Source organism: Staurois parvus, unplaced genomic scaffold (genome assembly GCF_062004578.1).
Source record: "Staurois parvus isolate SC_StPar_1 unplaced genomic scaffold, SC_StPar_1.0 ptg000147l, whole genome shotgun sequence".
Lineage (NCBI taxonomy): Eukaryota > Metazoa > Chordata > Amphibia > Anura > Ranidae > Staurois > Staurois parvus.
Genome location: NW_028317943.1, coordinates 22,195,207 through 22,204,364, shown reverse-complemented (window position 1 = coordinate 22,204,364; position 9,158 = coordinate 22,195,207).

Here is a 9,158-nt window from a genome sequence, read left to right as displayed (position 1 = left end):
AGCTAACAGTTTTTTTTACCTTAATGCATTCTCTGCAGCTCCCCAGCCCCTCCCTTCCCCCCTACACTTAACTGAACTTGATCTCAATCCAACACTGTGCACAACAGTAGTGGCTCTGCCAACTCTCTCCTCATTGGACAGAAAGGCAGCAGGAGCAATGACTCCAGCTGCTGTCAATCACAGCCAGTGAGGAGGGAACAGGGGGCAGGGCTGAGCCATGTTCTGTGTGTCAATGTACACACAGAGCCCACTGGGTAGCAAGCCCACATGAGTGCCCCCATAGCAAGCAGTTTGCTATGGGGCACTCAGCAGGGGAGAGGAGCCTGAGAAGGGGAGGATCATGGCTTCTCTTTGCAAAACCATTGCACAGAGCAGGTAAATATGACGTTTCTAATAAAAAAAAAAATTACCATTAAAATCACTTTAGGATCCCTTAGGTTACTATGAGTAGGGTAGCAATAATTAAAATTCACTTTGGAAATGAATATATGGTTTTACATTTTTGTAAGCCATGTACTGGGGTGGGCTCCCCAGGATACAGTGATGTCATGAACGAGGAAAGCAACCCCAACACCAGCTTTTGCCACAACAGAATTTTACTTAGATGTGGCAAATAAACACAACCACAAATGCTGGAAACATACAATAAATGTACATACACCCAACCCAAAGGCTGAGACCCTTGTGCTGCACAGCACTGCGCCTTCTGATGGATCAAGGTAGAAAGTGAAAGTGTTATTACCCTAATAGAGCAGGAATCAGTGTATGGGTATATGGTATGGGCTAGCCTGCGGTGCAGCACAACAGCTTACAATCTTACACAAATCTACAGTATTCCCCCTCCCATAACTGGTCCTGTAGCCCGTGCCTGAGTATTCCTTCTAAAGAAACGCCAGCCTGGCTTGAGTTTGTAGGATTTTATCAGCTCTCCAATGTGAAATGTCACTTTAAGTGGTGAAGTCCTTCCATTGATCAGTAACAACACTTGCAGCCTGACACAAACAGAGACCCTAACTAACTAACTATCGGCCTGGACTCAGTCTCTGGGCGCCAACACTGAAATGAGGTGCGTGTACGATCTTACCGACCCGGGTCTGCTTTGCATCCGCTGGTGACTCTGAACAGAACAAATGTTGCTTAGTTCCTCTGCTCTCATCAGCCTTCCTGGCAGCAATCTCTGGTTAGTGAGGGACGCTTTCACACCTGGATGTCATCGGATTCTCAGCTCACAAGGCCCCTGCATTCAGCATCGTCCAAAACAAGGCTGCAGCCTCTTCTTCCTGTTCACTAAAACCCCAACTCTGTGTGAAAACTCCACCTCCTCATGAATATACAAATATCTATGCAGTCTGAGCCTGTGTTAGAAAAACAGTGACATCTTGTGGTTAAACCGCAGAATGTCAGTCAAAACATTCATTTACTCACAATAATTTACTGCACACAAACAGTGTTCAAACAATGAGAGCTGTTTCCCCATCTCACATTTTGACCAGAGATACACTTTAATCCTTAATATGAAGACAAAGCTTGTACACAGGAAGTGGAGAACAGAAAGAGATATAGCTGCTGAAAGACCCCATTAAAGCGGGAGTAAATTACAGTAAAGGGAAAAAAAAAAGTACCCTGCAAGGTAATGTCATAATGTGCTAGTATGCATCTCATACTAGCACATTATGTAAAACTTACCTTAAAACTAAGCCCTCCAGTGGCGTGCTGTCACCGCTGAAGAAACTTCCATCTTCACCCTTCTTCCTTCCAGGTTTGCAAGCTCTGGACATCTGACAGACAGAGTCCCAGGCCACGGCACATAGCTCTAAAGGAACGGCACAGATATATGCTGTTCCCTCAGAGCGCATGTGTCATCATAAAAAAAAAAGAATATCTCCTAAATGGTGCACATTTAGGAGATATTAATTTTAGCTACAGGTAAGCTTTATTACAAGCTTACCTGTAGGTAAAATTAACCACTTGCCCTCCAGAGGATTTACTCCCTTTCCTGACCAGGCCATTTTTTGCATTACAGCACTGCGCCACTTTAACTGACAATTGCATGATCATGCACTGCTGCACCCAACTGAAATTTATGTCTTTTTTTTCCCACGAACAGAGTCATATTTGATCGTCTATGCGGTTTTTATTTTTTGCGCTATAAAAATAAGACTAACAATTTTGCGAAAAAAACATATTTTTGACTTTTTGCTATTAAACAGGTCCAGTAAAAAAATTTAAAAAATCTAATTTCGGCATAAATTTAGGCCAAAATGTATTGTGCTACATGTCTTCGCTAAATATAAATGCCTCACACACGCCCCCTACCTGGAAATGCAAAATCCGATACTGTATATACGTGATTTTGCGCACCCCTGCCACCCTGTAGCAGTAAATCTTAGGTCAAATTCCGAAATAATTTTCTGTCGGAAAATCTTTTCTAAGAATTTTTGCTCTAATTTTGCACCATTAGTGGGCCACAGCAACAGCCAATTGTCGAGCGACCATCAAATTTGAGTGATCGGACATGTTGGAAATTTTTTGAAAAATGAACAAATTTCTAATCAATGATGAAAGAATCATGTGAGAAATTTAATAAAGAAGAAATGACGATGAGCTGTGACCTGGAAAGAAAAGACAATTCTTGGTCTTGAAAATTCTTTTCTGTGGCAACATGAAGTGAAATTAAAGGCTTGGTTGATTGAATTTTTAAATCAATCGTGGCACCATCAAATTACAAAATGCACAAAACTTCTGATTTTCTAAAGATAATTAATTTGGAATTCGACCCATGTATGGCCTGCATAATACAGTGATGAGTACTAATCAAAAGAACTGACACTGTACTAATGACACTGGGCAGGAAGGGGTTAACATCTGGGGCAAGCAAAGGGATAACTGTGTGATATTTTTTTGCTATTAAACATGTCCAGTAAAAAAATTTTAAAAATCTAATTTCGGCATAAATTTAGGCCAAAATGTATTGTGCTACATGTCTTCGCTAAACGTAAATGCCTCACACACGCCCCATACCTGGAAATCTAAAATCCGATACTGTATATACGTGATTTTGCGCACCCCTGCCACCCTGTAGCAGTAAATCTTAGAGTTCCCTTCACTGAAAGAGTTCCCTTCATGTTGGAACAGGAAGGGGCCATCCCAAAACTGTTCCCACAAAGTTGGGAGCATGAAATTGTCCAAAATGTTTTGGTAAGCTGACACTTTAAGAGTTCCCTTCACTGAAACTAAGCCCAAGCCCTGAAAAACAACCACGCACCATAATCCCTCCTCCACCAAACTTTACACTTGGCACAATGCAGTCACAAAAAGTAACATTCTCCTGGCAACCGCCAAACCCAGAAACGTCCATTGGATTATAATATAAAAACCTTTTTTGTGCCAATCAATGAGTAAACAAAAAGTCCAAACTAAAGTCCACTAATAAATAATCTTCTTCTGTGTCCAGTTAGTACCTCCACATAACTCCAGTGTGTACCTCAAAATAAATAAATAAAATACTACATAGTGCATTACCTTTGATAACAACTAATAAATACTTCAAACACAAATGCGTGCAAAAACAAAAAAGATTCAAATCGTGAGCAACATGTGAAATGTGAATCACTCCGTGTACACCTTAAATATAAATAAACGTGAACAATCAGTGTACACTCAAAAGTGAAAATAAAAATAAAATTAATTAAAATAAAATAAATAAATCAAATAAAGTAAATAAATAAATGAATAGTGCACTATCCGTGAACACTTCTAAAGCTGAAATGCATACCATTACCCTCTCAAAGTATTTATTAGTTGTTATCAAAAGTAATGCACTATGTAGTATTTTATTTATTTATTTTGAGGTACACACTGGAGTTATGTGGAGGTACTAACTGGACACAGAAGAAGATTATTTATTTATTTGTGGACTTTAGTTTGGACTTTATTTACTCATTGATTGGCACAAAAAAGGTTTTTATATTATTTTTCACTTTCAGGGGTGAAAGTGTGACTTTTTTGGACTCCTTTTTAGATTTGTGGGATTTTTGTTGGATTTACACAGCTGTAAGGTTTATTATTTATTAATTTTTGGATACCAAAATCATATATTTACATCCATTGGATTGCCAGACAGAGAAGTGTGATCCATCACTACAGAGAATACGTCTCCACTACTCTAGTCTAGTGGTGGCGTGCTTTACACCTCTGCATCTGACGCTTTGCATTGCACTTGGTGAGTTAAGGTTTGGATGCAGCTGCTCAGCCATGGAAACCCATTACATGAAGCTCTCTACGCACTGTTGTTGTGCTAATCTGAAGGCCACATGAAGGTCTTTAGCTATTGACTCTGCAGACAGTTTGTGTCTTCTGCGCACTGTGCGCTTCCACATACTCTAACCCCGCTCTGTCATTTTATGTGGCCTACCACATAAAATGGCTGAGTTACTGCTGTTCCCAGTTGTTTCCAGTTGTTTCCACTTTGTTATAATACCACTAGCATTTCATCAATAATTCCTGTGGCTTCCCTGTAGTTTTCACTGTTTCTGACTTTTCATGCCTAGTTCTGCACTGTTTGGAGGCAGCCATCTTGATAGAGGCAGGGTTTTGCTTCCTCATGCCAGAGCCTCCATCAAGAAAAACAGTGAAAATCCCACCAGTGACATCACCAATCTTATCCAATATGGCGAGACTAGCAGTGCCTCAGATAATCTCACACTGCAGATATAAAACTATGAGGATGTAGATATGGGAGTTTCTAGGCACCCTCACATACAGAAAGTGCACCAATATTGGTAAGAGAAATTCAAGACAAAAGGTACATTTTGCAGAGTACTGCTTAGCCACAATGATCATTTCTCCAATGTTTTTTACAACATAACAATCTCCACTATGAGTTCAGGTCTACTTTGGGAATATGTAAGTATTTCACTGTTTATAGCCTGACCATAAATTCACAATTTTTGGAAATAATTTAACATGGAGGCACTGAGGGGATTAAGACATGGGACCTAGTAATGGAACACTAGATACAGTGTACAGTGCATATGGGTCTTACACAGAAGGAAGAGGAGATGAAGGGGTTAATGTACAGGTCAGATACAGTAGAAGGACAGAGATGAGGGTGTAGATGTCCAGATGTTCAGGATAAGGAAGGTGAAGGGCTAATATACAGGACCTGTGGAGGAACAAGTACAAAGGAAGTACAATCCTGTGCTCTACAAGTCCTAGCTTTCAATGGACCTAAGAAAACATGCTCTTGCCCTCCTCTCCCATGTTCCTTCCACCTGCCTGTTAGCAAATGGGTGGACATGCTAAACATCTTTAGCAGCATTCACACACGTAATATTCCACCACAGCAATACTGAATAGAAGAGCAATACACTCCTCTGTCATTAGGAAGGGCATGCCAATAGGCAAGATGGCTCTTCTGGATGCACTTCTGTGCACAGGCTAATACATGTTCCCTCTCGTATTCGCAGAAATTTGGCACATTCTCATTCACGTGTGCATATGCGCGCACATATTGATCCTTGTACTTGTGCACGCAAGTGCACACGTGCACTTGTGATAGATGCTGGTGCCAAATGGGCTATTTAAAGTGGTGCTCAGGATCAGTGCTGCTTTTTCTTCAGCCTCCTGTGCATCTTATGTTCCTGTGATCTTGTATTCTGATTCCAGTTGCTGACCCAGATTGTCCTGACTACCTTCTGAATTCTGGTTGCACTGACCTCGGCTTGTCCCCTGAACTCCTCTCCTGTCTGTTCCATTGTCTTTGGCTTCACTTATTGGTTTCCAGACCCGGCTTGTACCTAGACCACACTTCTGCCTTTGCCCTGTACCTGATCCGTCCTGCCTGTATACAACTTGACCTGTCTGACTCTGCTACTTGCCTGCTGCCCTTGGTACCTGCCTACCAATACCTGCTCTGCTGCTAGCAAGACTTATAGGCACTCAAGCCACTCTGCACTCCTGAACCTTCTGTTTACGCTATCAGAGACCCCAAGTCAGAGGCGTAAGAGAGGTCTTCCTCATCATATCCGGCTCTGCTACCAGGTACGTGATAAATGTACAGTATATATGCAAATGTTCATTTAGATCTACATTTCCTAGAAGTCACAGGAGTGCACTTAGTTCTGCACTCCAGTAACCCATATTCAGCCGACAGCAGGCTAAAGCCCTCTGTGGGCTGAAGTCCCTCAGCCAGTCAAGACTCTGGAGAGATCCCGACTTTAATATTGGGATCCACTCAGATGTCTGGATTGGCAGCTGGCTCAGCCTCTCAGTGAGCCTTTTACAGTAGAGCCTGAGCCAGCCATTCCTGCCCACTCCACAGCCCAGCACTCCAGTAAGTTTACTATGTTTCTAAATGCAACTATTATTCTTTTACATCATCTCAATGTGTACTAATGCAGAACTTTTTGGTATTAGTGCATATGAATTGTGCTGCATAAATAATGGCTTTTAAAGTTGCTTGCCTGACTCGAAAAAGGAGGCCCCGCCCCCAAAACACATTGTCCTAGCAACTGGATGCTTCCCATCTCCACCATGTCACTGCCTGTTTCTTCTGGCACCCCAGTGAGCAGTGTGGCCTTGTGTTGAAGATGTGAACGTCTGATGGATATGGCAGCTGGCCTGTGTGATATAGTGGCAGCAGTTGCTGCTGTTGCTACTCTCCCTGTCAGGCTTGCTTCATCAGTCAAGCACTGTGCAGAGGAATTATCAAATATTAAGAGGGATCTCCATCCAGGTGGACATTAAAGACTGAGATGTGGCTTTGATGAGACTTTAAAGTGTTACTAAACCCACAACAGTAAAATCAGTCTGTATATGCAGTAAAGCATGCTCGTTATACTCACTGTGGAACCTAAGGGGTTAATTCTCTGCATTGTGTAAAAAGGATGTTTGATCCTTCCTTCTCTGCCCCTCCTCTTGTTGAAATGACCACCTGATACAGACTGAACCCGTGGTCACATGCTCAGTTTGGTGTGTATTGCTGGAGAGGTTTTTTTTTTTCTTGGGAAAGTGCATGTGATCAGCACAGGGCCAATCAGCACTGTCCAGAGAGAGGGTCAGGGGTCCTGCAGCCTCGTAGGGGAGAATGAAAACTCCTCCTACATGCTTTAACCAATGCTCTGCTTGACACTGATAGAAGTCACAAGACTGCTCTAACTGCTGATGAGAAAAGGTATTTAGCAGTTTCTATTTACTAAAATAATTGCATTTCCATGTTGTGTGTACTGTGGGAGATCAGATATAGAGAATTCAGGGTCCTGGGTTTAGTGATACTTTAAGCGTCTAATATTTTGAGTGCGTAATATATTGTGATTTTTAACTTTTTGGTTTTAAAGGATGAATTGCACTAGAGTGGTTTGTGCTGTCTCTTTATATTGTGTTTTTATCCACCTAGGTGAGTATGATTGTTTGTTTTTTTTATCCCACATCTCTCTTTTAAAAAAACACATTTAGCCTTGGTTCACAATTATACAGTGCAGGAAATGTAGCAAATCCTGTGCGTTTTCCGAACCGCATTTAAATCATGTAACTTATGAATACCCATGTGATCAGATTCTGCTGCCTGCACCTTTTTTTGTGTGGGTGCAGTGCAATTTGAGCCCATACAATATGAATCGTCTCAAATCACACTGCAAAGAATCTCATGTGATTTGAATAGGATGTGATGCGAATTCCTGTCCGAACTACATGCGATGTTCCGCACCGCACAAACATGAACCCAGGCTAAATGTAATTCGGTGTTGAGCCTGATCATCTCTGTACAGATATGTACATATCTAATCATGCCTGTTTCACAGGATACCATCACTTGGTGTCTTGACAGGTCCAGTCATGCGGGTCAGCAGGCTCTGGCTCCCCTGCGTAAGGGACCGACAATGGCTGTGAATTTCCTATGCCAAGAGCCTCTCTATTTGTTACAGAGGATCAAACATTACGTTAAGTGTTTTGAGGTCAGAGATGTTGACTCCCAACTGCTAACTGAGTGTCTTGGATATCCATTTAACCACTTCAAGTCTGGACACTTTTACCCCCTTCCTGTCCAGGCCAATTTTCAGCTTTCAGTGCTATCACACTTTGAATGACAATTGCACGATCATGCAACACTGTTCCCATATGAATTTTTTAGTGCCAGAATGCCCGCTGCAGTCCTGCTATAAGATCGCCACCATAACTAGTTGGTTCTGGGCAGCTCAGTGGATTGCTTTAAAAAGGCCTGGATTCTTTCTTGGATACACAAAATGTAACTGGATACTAACATTTATAGGTAAAGTTGATTCAAGGAATATCTGATTGCCTCTCGGGGGATCAGGAAGGAATTGCTTTCTCCTGTAGGAGCAAATTGGATCATGCCTTGCTGGGGGTTTGTTTGCCTTCCTCTGGATCAACTGTGGGTGTAGAATTATAACTTTTTTTTTTAAATGGTTGAACTGGATAGACTTTTGTCTTTTTTTCAGCCAGACTAACTATGTAGCTAGTATAAAATAAACAAATAAATAAATAAAAATTCCAGTGTATACCGACATTTGCAGACGCTATAACTTTAACACAAACAAATTAATATACACTTATTGGGATTTTTTTTTACCAAAGACATGTAGCAGAATACATTTTGGCCCAAATTTATTAAGAAATTTTATTTTTTAAATTTTTTTATTGGATATGCTTTATAGCAAAAATTCAAAAATATTGGGGTGTTTTTTCAACATTGTTGATCTTTTTTTGTTTATAGCGCAAAAAATTAAAAATGCAGAGGTGTTCAAACACCACCAAAAGACATCTCTATTTGTGGGCAAACAATTACAGAAATTTAATTTATGTACAGCGTTGCATGACTATGTAATTGTCAGTTAAAGTAATGCAGCGCAGTATCGCAAAAAATGGCCTGGTGATGAAAGGGGATAAATCTTCCAGTGAATATAAGACCTTCTTGTTCAGTCAGAAACATAAAAAGATAATGCAGATAACTCGCTTCTATCCTGCTTTTGGCTGCTCAGGCAATCTAAGTACGTTTACTTTAATAAACTCAGCACCACTGTTATTCTTTTCTCTTAACGAATGTATACTGTATGTATCATGACACATTATTAGAGTTCAACAAGTTCCTGTCCTTTAGTCCTTTATTATGCCACAGTAGTGTGCTATCTTTGGATAGCGGC